Consider the following 10,163-nt stretch of genomic DNA (forward strand, 5'->3'; position numbering starts at 1 on the left):
CTGATTTCATGAATAAAGATTTTTAACAGACAAGGTTCAGAAAGTGTATCATAAAAGACGAGTTTGTTTTAATATATACATGTAGATATAGCATCACATCTGTCTCCGGCCGATATTCTGCTAAACTCATGAGTAGACACAGAAGGGAAAATATACATATTGAGGGAGCATAGGTTCAAGGCAAGGTTCATTTAGACAGAGCTGTATTTTTACTAGTAACATTCTAAATCAAAATATCTAAACAGAATAATCAAAACTTCCTGTCACTAATCCTAGTAATGCAACTATTCATATTGCTCTGTTCAGAGTTGTGTCTCTACAGATATTATTATGTGTTTTACAGCTACTCATGTTGACTCACAGGATGTAGTATGAGATGATTGCTTATACATTATTGAGAGTCACTCACAGTCTCTCAAGGTTAGCTACCTGCTTTTCTCACCACTCCAGCTATTGTCAGTATTACTCTGGTCTTTTTTCGGGAACCACCTGACTGATCGAAATGACATTTCTTGTGAATGTATACTTATATTGATCCTCTATCGTCTGTTCTTACAGGTCACATAACATTACGTGTAATGATTGTAACTTAGTTCAAACAATCATACCTTAATTATACCGATCATTCTTTAGTCAATCCTACTTAGTCAGGACGATCCTACCTTAGTCATAACAATCCTATCTTAGTCATAACAATCCTACCTTAGTCATAGCGATCTTACCTTAGTCATAACAATCCTACCTTAGTCATAACAATCCTACCTTAGTGATAACAATCCTACTATATAAATAATAATCCTATTTTAGTCATAACAATCCTATCTTAGTCATAGCAATCCTACCTTAGTCATAACAACACTACCTTAGTCATAACAATCTTAGCTTAGTCATAACAATCCTACCTTAGTCCTAACAATCTTGCCTTAGACATAGCAATCCTTCCTTAGTCATAACAATCTTGCCTTAGTCATAACAATCTTACCTTAGTCATAACAATCCCACCTTACTTATAACAATCCTAATTTATAAATAATAATCCTATTTTAGTCATAACAATCCTATCTTAGTCATAGCAATCCTAGCTTAGTCATAACAGCCCTACCTTACTCATAACAATCCTAGCTTATTCATAACAATCCTACCTTAGTCATAACAATCTTAACTTAATCATAACAATCTTACCTTAATCATAACAATCCTACCTTAGTCATAAAAACCCTACCTTAGTCATAACAATCCTACCTTAGTCATAGCAATCCTAGCTTAATCATAACAGTCTTACCTTATTCATAACAATCCTACCTTAGTCATAACAATCTTACCTTAGTCGTATCAATCCTATCTTAGTCATAACAATCCTACCTTAGTCATAACAATCCTACTTTACTCATAATAATGCTACCTTAATCATAACAATGCTACCTTAGTCATAACAATCCTACTTTACTCATAATAATGCTACCTTAATCATAACAATGCTACCTTAGTCATAACAATCTTACCTTAGTCATAACATTCCTACTTTAGTCTTAACAATCCTACCTTATTCATAACAGTCCTAGCTTAGTCATGACAATCCTACCTTAGTCATAACATTGCTACCTTATTCATAACAATCTTACCTTATTCATAACAATCCTACCTTAGTCATGACAATCTTACCTTAGTCATAACAATCCTACTTTAGTCATAACAATCTTACCTTAGTCATAACAATCCTACCTTAGTCATAACAATCCTACTTTACTCATAATAATGCTACCTTAATCATAACAATGCTACCTTAGTCATAACAATCTTACCTTAGTCATAACATTCCTACTTTAGTCTTAACAATCCTACCTTATTCATAACAGTCCTAGCTTAGTCATGACAATCCTACCTTAGTCATAACATTGCTACCTTATTCATAACAATCTTACCTTATTCATAACAATCCTACCTTAGTCATCACAAGCTTACCTTAGTCATAACAATCCTACCTTAGTCATAACAATCATACCGTAGTCGTAATAATCTTACCTTAGTCGTAATAATCTTACCTTGGTCGTAACACTTTGTATCATAGCCCTACCAGATAATAATATACATCTTTTATCAATGATTTTAACTAATTTAACCATCTGTATTTGTAGCTGTTGTCTTGAAAGTTTTGCTCGCCGTTTTTTTCCAGAATACTCTAGGGTCTAGAGTATCATAATATTTTTTTTTATTATTTTTTTTAGACCATCCATATTTCCATGCCCACTTTTCTTTTTATCTGAACGATGCTTAAAGGTTGACTTGAAAGAAAATTCACATTACAGTTATTGGTATCAAAAGATTCACCATGTTCTATTCTGTTATGTTGTAGTTGCCAAATATGTGGAAAAGTGATTACAAGCTCTTGAAAGCTCAAAAACGGAATGCCGCCGTAGATGGGAATCTTTTTATTTCGATGACGTAGCCATGAAGTTTGGTTATTGTCTTGTCACGTGATGTTCTCACGTAAACTGAAAGGCCAATAAAAAGCTCAAGATAAAACTTTTCATAGCACGAGTTTATGACAAACACTTCGGGTTTTACCGAAGACCTCGTATCAAATATAGATGTTGGCTACTTTACAGTTTCGTTTCGGCCTGGTCTAATTGGCAAGTCGTAATCTGATCATGTGAACTATTACTTCGCAAATAACTTTTTCAGCACTTTTCGATTATCACAGGTGACCAACAGGCTCTTCATGATTATCAGACAATGATATGTACTCCTTCGAAGTAAGGCTAAAAAATTAAACGATCTTTTACGGTAAGTTATAAGATATCACTGCTGAAAGTGACAGCATTTACAATGACGATAAAACAGATGTGTAAGAACAATAGACATGGTTTTATTGAATGCGTGAAATAAATTTGTAAAAATGATTCGACCAATAAGGTTGCATGAAAGTGTAAACAGAAACCATCTCACACAACTACATCACATTTGAGCCGTTTTGCAAAGAGAATCCAAACTACGGCGGTCTCGTGTGGCTGCGATTAACTGTTCGTTCTTGAGCTTTTAAGAGCTTGTAATCGCATTCCTACATATTTGGCACCTACAACACAACAGAGTAAGACATGGTGAATCTTTTGATATCAAATAACTGTAATGTTAATTTTGTTGCACGACAACCTTTAAGAATTTGGAAAAGTGTTAAAAGTAATTGTTATCGGTCTCCATATTATGTATCTCCACATAATTTGTTTCCTGTAACGTTATTTATAATTTATAGGAGGATTCAGGGCACACCACACTCAATTATTTCATGCATGTACTCATATACATGTACTATAGTCTGGCTGATGTGGATGTTCAGTATCACAAGTATATCTGGTAGAAGAAGTACCTTACCATGGTGCATATGGTAAGTTTCAAATGACCCGTTTTACTCTCCTATACAAGCTGTAGATGATATGAGTTGAAGTAATCTCAGTTAGTTCTTACTTTTAGTAGCTTTAGATAGTACTCAGTACAGTAACTTTAGATAGTATTCAGTACAGTAGCTTTAGATAGTACTCAGTGCAGTAGCTTTAGATAGTACTCAGTACAGTAGCTTTAGATAGTACCCAGTACAGTAACTTTAGATAATACTCAGCACCGTAACTTTAGATAGTACTCAGTACAGTAGCTTTAGATAGTACTCAGTACAGTTACTTTAGATAGTACTCAGTACAGTAGCTTTAGATAGTACTCAGTACAGTAGCTTTAGATAGTACTCAGTACAGTAGTTTTATATAGTACCAAGTACAGTAGCTTTAGATAATACTAAGTACAGTAGCTTTAGATAGTACTCAGTACAGTAGCTTTAGATAGTACTCAGTACAGGAGCTTCATATAGTACTCAGTACAGTAGCTTTAGGTAGTACTCAGTACAGTAGCTTTAGATAATACTCAGCACTGTAACTTTAGATAGTACTCAGTACGGTAGGGTGTGATGGTACTCAGTTCATTAGCTTCAGATACCACTCAGTACAGTTACTTGAAATAGTACTTTGTACGGTAGCTTTAGATAGTACTCAGTACAGTAGCTTTAGAGAGTACTCAGCACAATTGCTTTTGATAGTACTCAGTACAGTAGCTTTAGATAGTACTCAGTACAGTAGCTTTAGATAGTACTCAGTACAGTAGCTTTAGATAGTACTCAGTACAGTAACTTTAGATAGTAATCCGTACAGTAGTTTTAGATAGTACTCAGTACAGTAGCTTTAGATAGTACTCAGTACAGTAGCTTTAGATAGTACTCAGTACAGTAGCTTTACATAGTACTCAGCATAGTAGCTTTAGATAGTACTCAGTACAGTAGCTTTAGATAGTACTCAGTACAGTAGCATTAGATAGGACTCAGTACAGTAGCTTTAGATAATTCTCAGTACAATAGTTTTTGATAGTACCCAGTACAGTAGCTTTAGAAAGTACTTAGGGCAGTAACTTTAGATAGTACTCGGTACAGTAGCTTTAGAGAGTACTCAGTACAGTTGCTTTAGATATTTCTCAGTACAGTAGCTTTGTATAGTACTCAGTACAGTAGCTTTAGATAGTGCTCAGTACAGTAGCTTTAGATAGTACTCAGTACAGTAGCTTTAGATAGTACTCAGTACAGTAGCTTTAGATAGTACTCAGTACAGTAGCATTAGATAGGATTCAGTACAGTAGCTTTAGATAATTCTCAGTACAATAGTTTTAGATAGTACCCAGTACAGTAGCTTTAGAAAGTACTTAGTGCAGTAACTTTAGATAGTACTCAGTACAGTAGCTTTAGATAGTATTCAGTACAGTAGCTTTAGATAGTACTCAGTACAGTAGCTTTACATAGTACTCAGTATAGTAGCTTTAGATAGTACTCAGTACAGTAGCTTTGGATAGTACTCAGTACAGTAGCTTTAGATAGTACTCAGTACAGTAGCTTTAAATAGTACTCAGTACAGTAGCTTTAGATAGTACTCAGTACAGTAGCTTCAGATAGTACTCAGTACAGTAGCTTTAGATAGAACTTAGTACAGCAGCTTTAGATAGTACTCAGTACTGTAGCTTTAGATAGTACTCAGTACAGTAGCGTTAGATAGTACTCAGTACAGTAGCTTTAGATAGTACTCAGTATAGTAGCGTTAGATAGTACTCAGTACAGTAGCTTTAGATAGTACTCAGTACATTAGCTTCAGATAGTACTCAGTACAGTAACTTTAGATAGTACTCAGTATAGTAGCTTTAGATAGTACTCAGTACAGCAACTTTAGATAGTACTCAGTACAGTAGCTTTAGATAGTACTCAGTACAGTAGCTTTAGATAGTACTCAGTACAGTAGCTTTAAATAGTACTCAGTACAGTAGCTTTAGATAGTACTCAGTACAGTAGCTTTAGATAGTACTCAGTACAGTAGCTTTAGATAGAACTTAGTACATCAGCTTTAGATAGTACCCAGTACAGTAGCTTTAGATAGTACTCAGTACAGTAGTCTTAGATAGTACTCAGTACAGTAGCTTTAGATAGTACTCAGTATAGTAGCGTTAGATAGTACTCAGTACAGTAGCTTTAGATAGTACTCAGTACATTAGCTTCAGATAGTACTCAGTACAGTAACTTTAGATAGTACTCAGTATAGTAGCTTTAGATAGTACTCAGTACAGCGACTTTAGATAGTACTCAGTACAGTAACTTTAGATAGTACTCAGTACAGTAGCTTTAGATAGTACTCAGTACAGTAGCTTTAGATTGTACTCAGTACAGTAGCTTTAGATAGAACTTAGTACAGCAGCTTTAGATAGTACTCAGTACAGTAGCTTTAGATAGTACTCAGTACAGTAGCCTTAGATAGTACTCAGTACAGTAGCTTTAGATAGTACTCAGTACATTAGCTTTAGATAGTACTCAGTACAGTAGCTTTAGATAGTACTCAGTGCAGTGGCTTTAGATAGTACTCAGCACAGTAGCTTTAGATAGTGCTCAGTACAGTAGCTTTAGATAGTACTCAGTACAGTCGATTTAGATAGTACTCAGTACATTTGCTTCAGATAGTACTCAGTACAATAGCTTCAGATAGTACTTAGTACAGTAGCTTTAGATGGTACTAAGTACAATAGCTTTAGATAGTACTCAGTACAGTAGCTTTAGATAGTACTCAGTACAGTAGCTTTAGACAGTACTCAGTACAGTAGCTTTAGATTGTACTCAGTACAGTAGCTTTAGATAGTACTCGGTACAGTAGCTTTAGACAGTACTCAGTACAGTAGCTTTAGATTGTACTCAGTACAATAGCTTTAGATAGTACTCTGTACAGTAGCTTTAGAAGTACTCAGTACAGTAGCTTTAGATAGTACTCAGTACAGTAACTAATACATTTCACATTATTTTTTAGATACAAGTTACCATCATGGCACTTTGCTCCAGTCAATTCGTCTTCAACATCTGTGATTGTCCAATTATGTTTCTTCACTGGATTCCCTCTTATGTACTCATCATTTTCGCTCTGTTTGTCAACTTCTATATTGAACCCTTCAGAAGTAGGTGAAGCAAAAAAGCTATTAAAAGTGTCTGACGTCTCTGAAATCAATGATTGCGCAACTGGTTTAGAAAACATTAACATTTACTTAAAAAGCTTCCAATGTTAAGCTATGTACACTTTTCACTATTCATATAATCAGCCTTCTGCTAGACTTATACTCCTAGCTACTGTTCCTCCATGGAGCAGACTTTGATAGGTTTTTTCCTTGAGCATTACTTTTTTGTGTTACAACCGGTTATCTGTGTGCCTTTATAATATTATATTCATTTGATTCAGCTGACAGGATTTCTATTGATGACATGTATGACTAGTATGACTCTCAAGTTACCATAACTAGTTAAAGTAACAAGTTACAAGTTAACTAAGTTATTAAGTTACAATATCTATGAAACATATTTCACAAGTTATCATTATACAAGCCATTAGAAATGAGTTGGCATGTATTAAGAGTGCTCGGGATACTAAAGACGGTTAAATACTGTAAAACCTTTATTTGAACGCCATGGTGCTGTATTTTTTAATAATTTCCTTATAGCGGCGTTCTATTCGAGGCGGCTTTCAAATATATAGTGGTCCTCTATCTTTCGACAAGCTCGTCATTATGGTGGGAAAATAAATTTATGCTTTTTACGAGCGATGCATTGTTAATGTGGCCTATATTTTACACTCTCCATCAGGTTGCGCGACAGTATTATTATCGGCTTCAGCGTGTTTTTGTTTAAACGGTCTTACATACACCGTTGTACCAGACTGACCTAAAGGAGGAACTAGTTTGATTAAAACATATTAGCTACTTAGTACCAGACCAACGTAACCAAGGAACTACAGTCAAACACGGATAACTCAGTCACGGATATTTCGAACACATGGTTAACTCAAACGTATTTCTTTGGTCCGTTCCTACGCAATGATAAATTGCTTTTGATAACTCGTACTTAACATCATTAATTCGAACAGTTTTTTTGCCGAAGGAACAATTTTAAAAGAAACTTGGGTTTGTTTTAATCCGACAGAATTTACATTAGTTTTGGAGCTAGGATTACTCTGCCTTCCTAGCGAGTAAAGCGCTTCTTATATGTATATAGTGTACATATAATTCTCCCGTACCGTATAATGGAACCGATTAGGAAACCGTATAAACCTGATTAATGGCGTCGCTAACAGGTCGACTAAGTTACCGCCAACCCAAAAACGTTAAAACGTATCACCAAAGCGATAACAATTTAATAAAGACGTTTTATAGATACGACAGAGGGTAAGGACTATAATAACTGCTTAAATTCTATATATACACTCAATTACACTGTTTATCTTTCTCAACAAAACACCTTTTCAAAGGCTACACTCAATAAGTTTTTTAAATGAAACAACTGATCAGATGTAAAGCATGCGTTTTCACATTGGTCGTAAATGTTTACTCGTGCGAAGTTTTAAAATTCATCTGAAAATTTAGATATTTTTCTATTAGCTGAGATTTGTTTGTAGTCTTAGGTGATGTGACTGTCATGATGTTTTAAGATTAAAATTGGCAAAATTGATCTCTGTTGAAACACTCAGAAGAAAAAGATGGGTCCTTTTTCTGAGTGTTTTAACGGTGATCAAGTTTTGCCAATTTTAATCTGAAAACCTCATGGCAGTACATCACCTAAAACAACACACAAATCTCGAAAGATAAAAAATATCTATACTTCCTGATAAATACTTTTGAAACTTCACATGAGAGGCCGTACAACTTGCAACAAGCATCTATGATTTTGCTTTACACATAGTTTGTATATGTACATGTATCTTCTATTAAATACATCCACTTGTGACAGTGATAGGTAATATAAGTCTGATGAAGGCTCTGATAAGTCAAACACTTTTGCTTTGGCTAATAAAAAATTGTTTTTGCAATTTTTTATTAGCCAAATCCGGCTAATAATTATTTAATGGTGTCACTTTCAAAGTGTTTGGAAAAACCATGAAGCTTCGGACTTGAAAAAACAGTTTTCGGTACGCCATAGAAATTCCTGTTATTACATCGTACAGTGTTCCTAAAGAGTATTCTCATCGCTCATCAAAACGCTTTAATGTTTTCAGGTCAGATTGTAAACCACATTATGTACAAGTCTGAAGTCAATAGATCGGATATAGACCTTAGTGATTCCGAATCAGAGTGTAGTTATGATGATTGGGACGATTGATTATCGCAGGTGCATCATCACGAAAGTCATGGCAGCCACTACAGCAATGAAAGTATTGCTTATTATTGATGAACGGAGTCATTACTACTGCGATTTTTTACACACTACTCTACTAATCGCTTTTACGCTACTGATCGCTACTGATCGATATTACGGGTTTGTAAATATCAAGGAATGTCAAAATGGCAGTCAAATAGAGGTAGCATTCAATTAAAGGGTAGCGCTGTGTTTTTTTAGCCTTCTTCTATAACGACGTTCTAATCGAGGTGGCTTTCGAATGAAGGTTGCATTCAAATAAAGGTTTTATGGTATGCATGAATGTGTATATGCAGTTGACTTAAATATTAACTTCTACACATTTCATGTTCCAAGTTTAATCTATACAACTTGTAAGTAGTATAGTGAGAGCAGATCTACACACCTATGCACTTATAGTTGGATTTTGGGTACATTTTAGCCCGAGAACCTCGGAGAATGGTGTTGTCTGATGGAAAGTTTGGGGGGGTAGGTGTGTGAGTGTTGGGAGCTAAGGTTATGAAGTTTGAGAGGAATTGTGGGAAGGATGCGGTGCTGGTCGAGAGGAATTGTGGGAAGGATGAGGTGAAGAGGGCGATGGTTTCGGGTTTCGATGCGATGGGTTTGGGGTTCGGGTGTCGACGAGTTGAGCGATCGATCGTCGAATGGTTGGGGTCGGGTTGGCGACCGGTGGGGTGAACGGTGTTATGTCGTTTCGGTTGAATGAACGCTGATGTTGGACGAGTTCGGGCGTGTCTATTCGTGGAATCGGTTAAGTCTCCCTTCGTTATAAAACTCTTTAAAGATGAGTAATAAAAAAGGGGAAAGTCGAATGAATTATTCATTAGGAAAAATTTCTTTTGAGAAGACATGAAGAGTCTTTATAGAAAACTAGATGATATAATTCAAATTTCTCCAATACTATTTATTAGTTTTGGATTTTTTCCGGTTATCGGTGAATTTTTACGAAATTTAATTCAATTTGAACATAACCCCTCGGATTGTACTTATGGTATAGCTAGTTATGAAATTATTCAAAGGTTGGGAATTACTGAACGACTTGTTCAATGGGCTAATCCATCTTCACGATCAGCGAGATATTGTGTAGGCAACTCAGCTCGTTCAAACTTTTGTGGATGGAGATCAATGCCTATTAAGTTTGTTTGTTATCATCCACAATTCGAAGAAAATAATGGTAGATTTACAGCTCCAATTAATTCTTCCACTACTCGATCCACCATCAGAACTACACATACATCCAGAATTCCTACCACCACCACAACTACACTCGCTAGTACAATTCCTACTACCACCACAACTACACTCGCTACCATCATTCTAGCAAGTGGAATCACAACTCTTCCATCATCTGAAAATCTTAAGGAAAATATAACTAATACCCCTCCAAGTAATAAAGAAAGAGGCTATGGAAATGAAAGTTTTT

General features: G+C 35.4%; 1 long non-coding RNA gene across 1 annotated transcript; it reads left to right on the forward strand.

The window, feature by feature from the left end:
- Positions 1-346: 346 nt before the first annotated feature.
- Positions 347-9,000, forward strand: LOC137387795 (uncharacterized). The gene is made up of 3 exons (XR_010977952.1): positions 347-420; positions 3,251-3,382; positions 6,372-9,000. It is a non-coding gene; the product is annotated as an uncharacterized lncRNA (long non-coding RNA).
- Positions 9,001-10,163: the final 1,163 nt, after the last annotated feature.

Source organism: Watersipora subatra, chromosome 2 (assembly GCF_963576615.1).
Source record: "Watersipora subatra chromosome 2, tzWatSuba1.1, whole genome shotgun sequence".
Lineage (NCBI taxonomy): Eukaryota > Metazoa > Bryozoa > Gymnolaemata > Cheilostomatida > Watersiporidae > Watersipora > Watersipora subatra.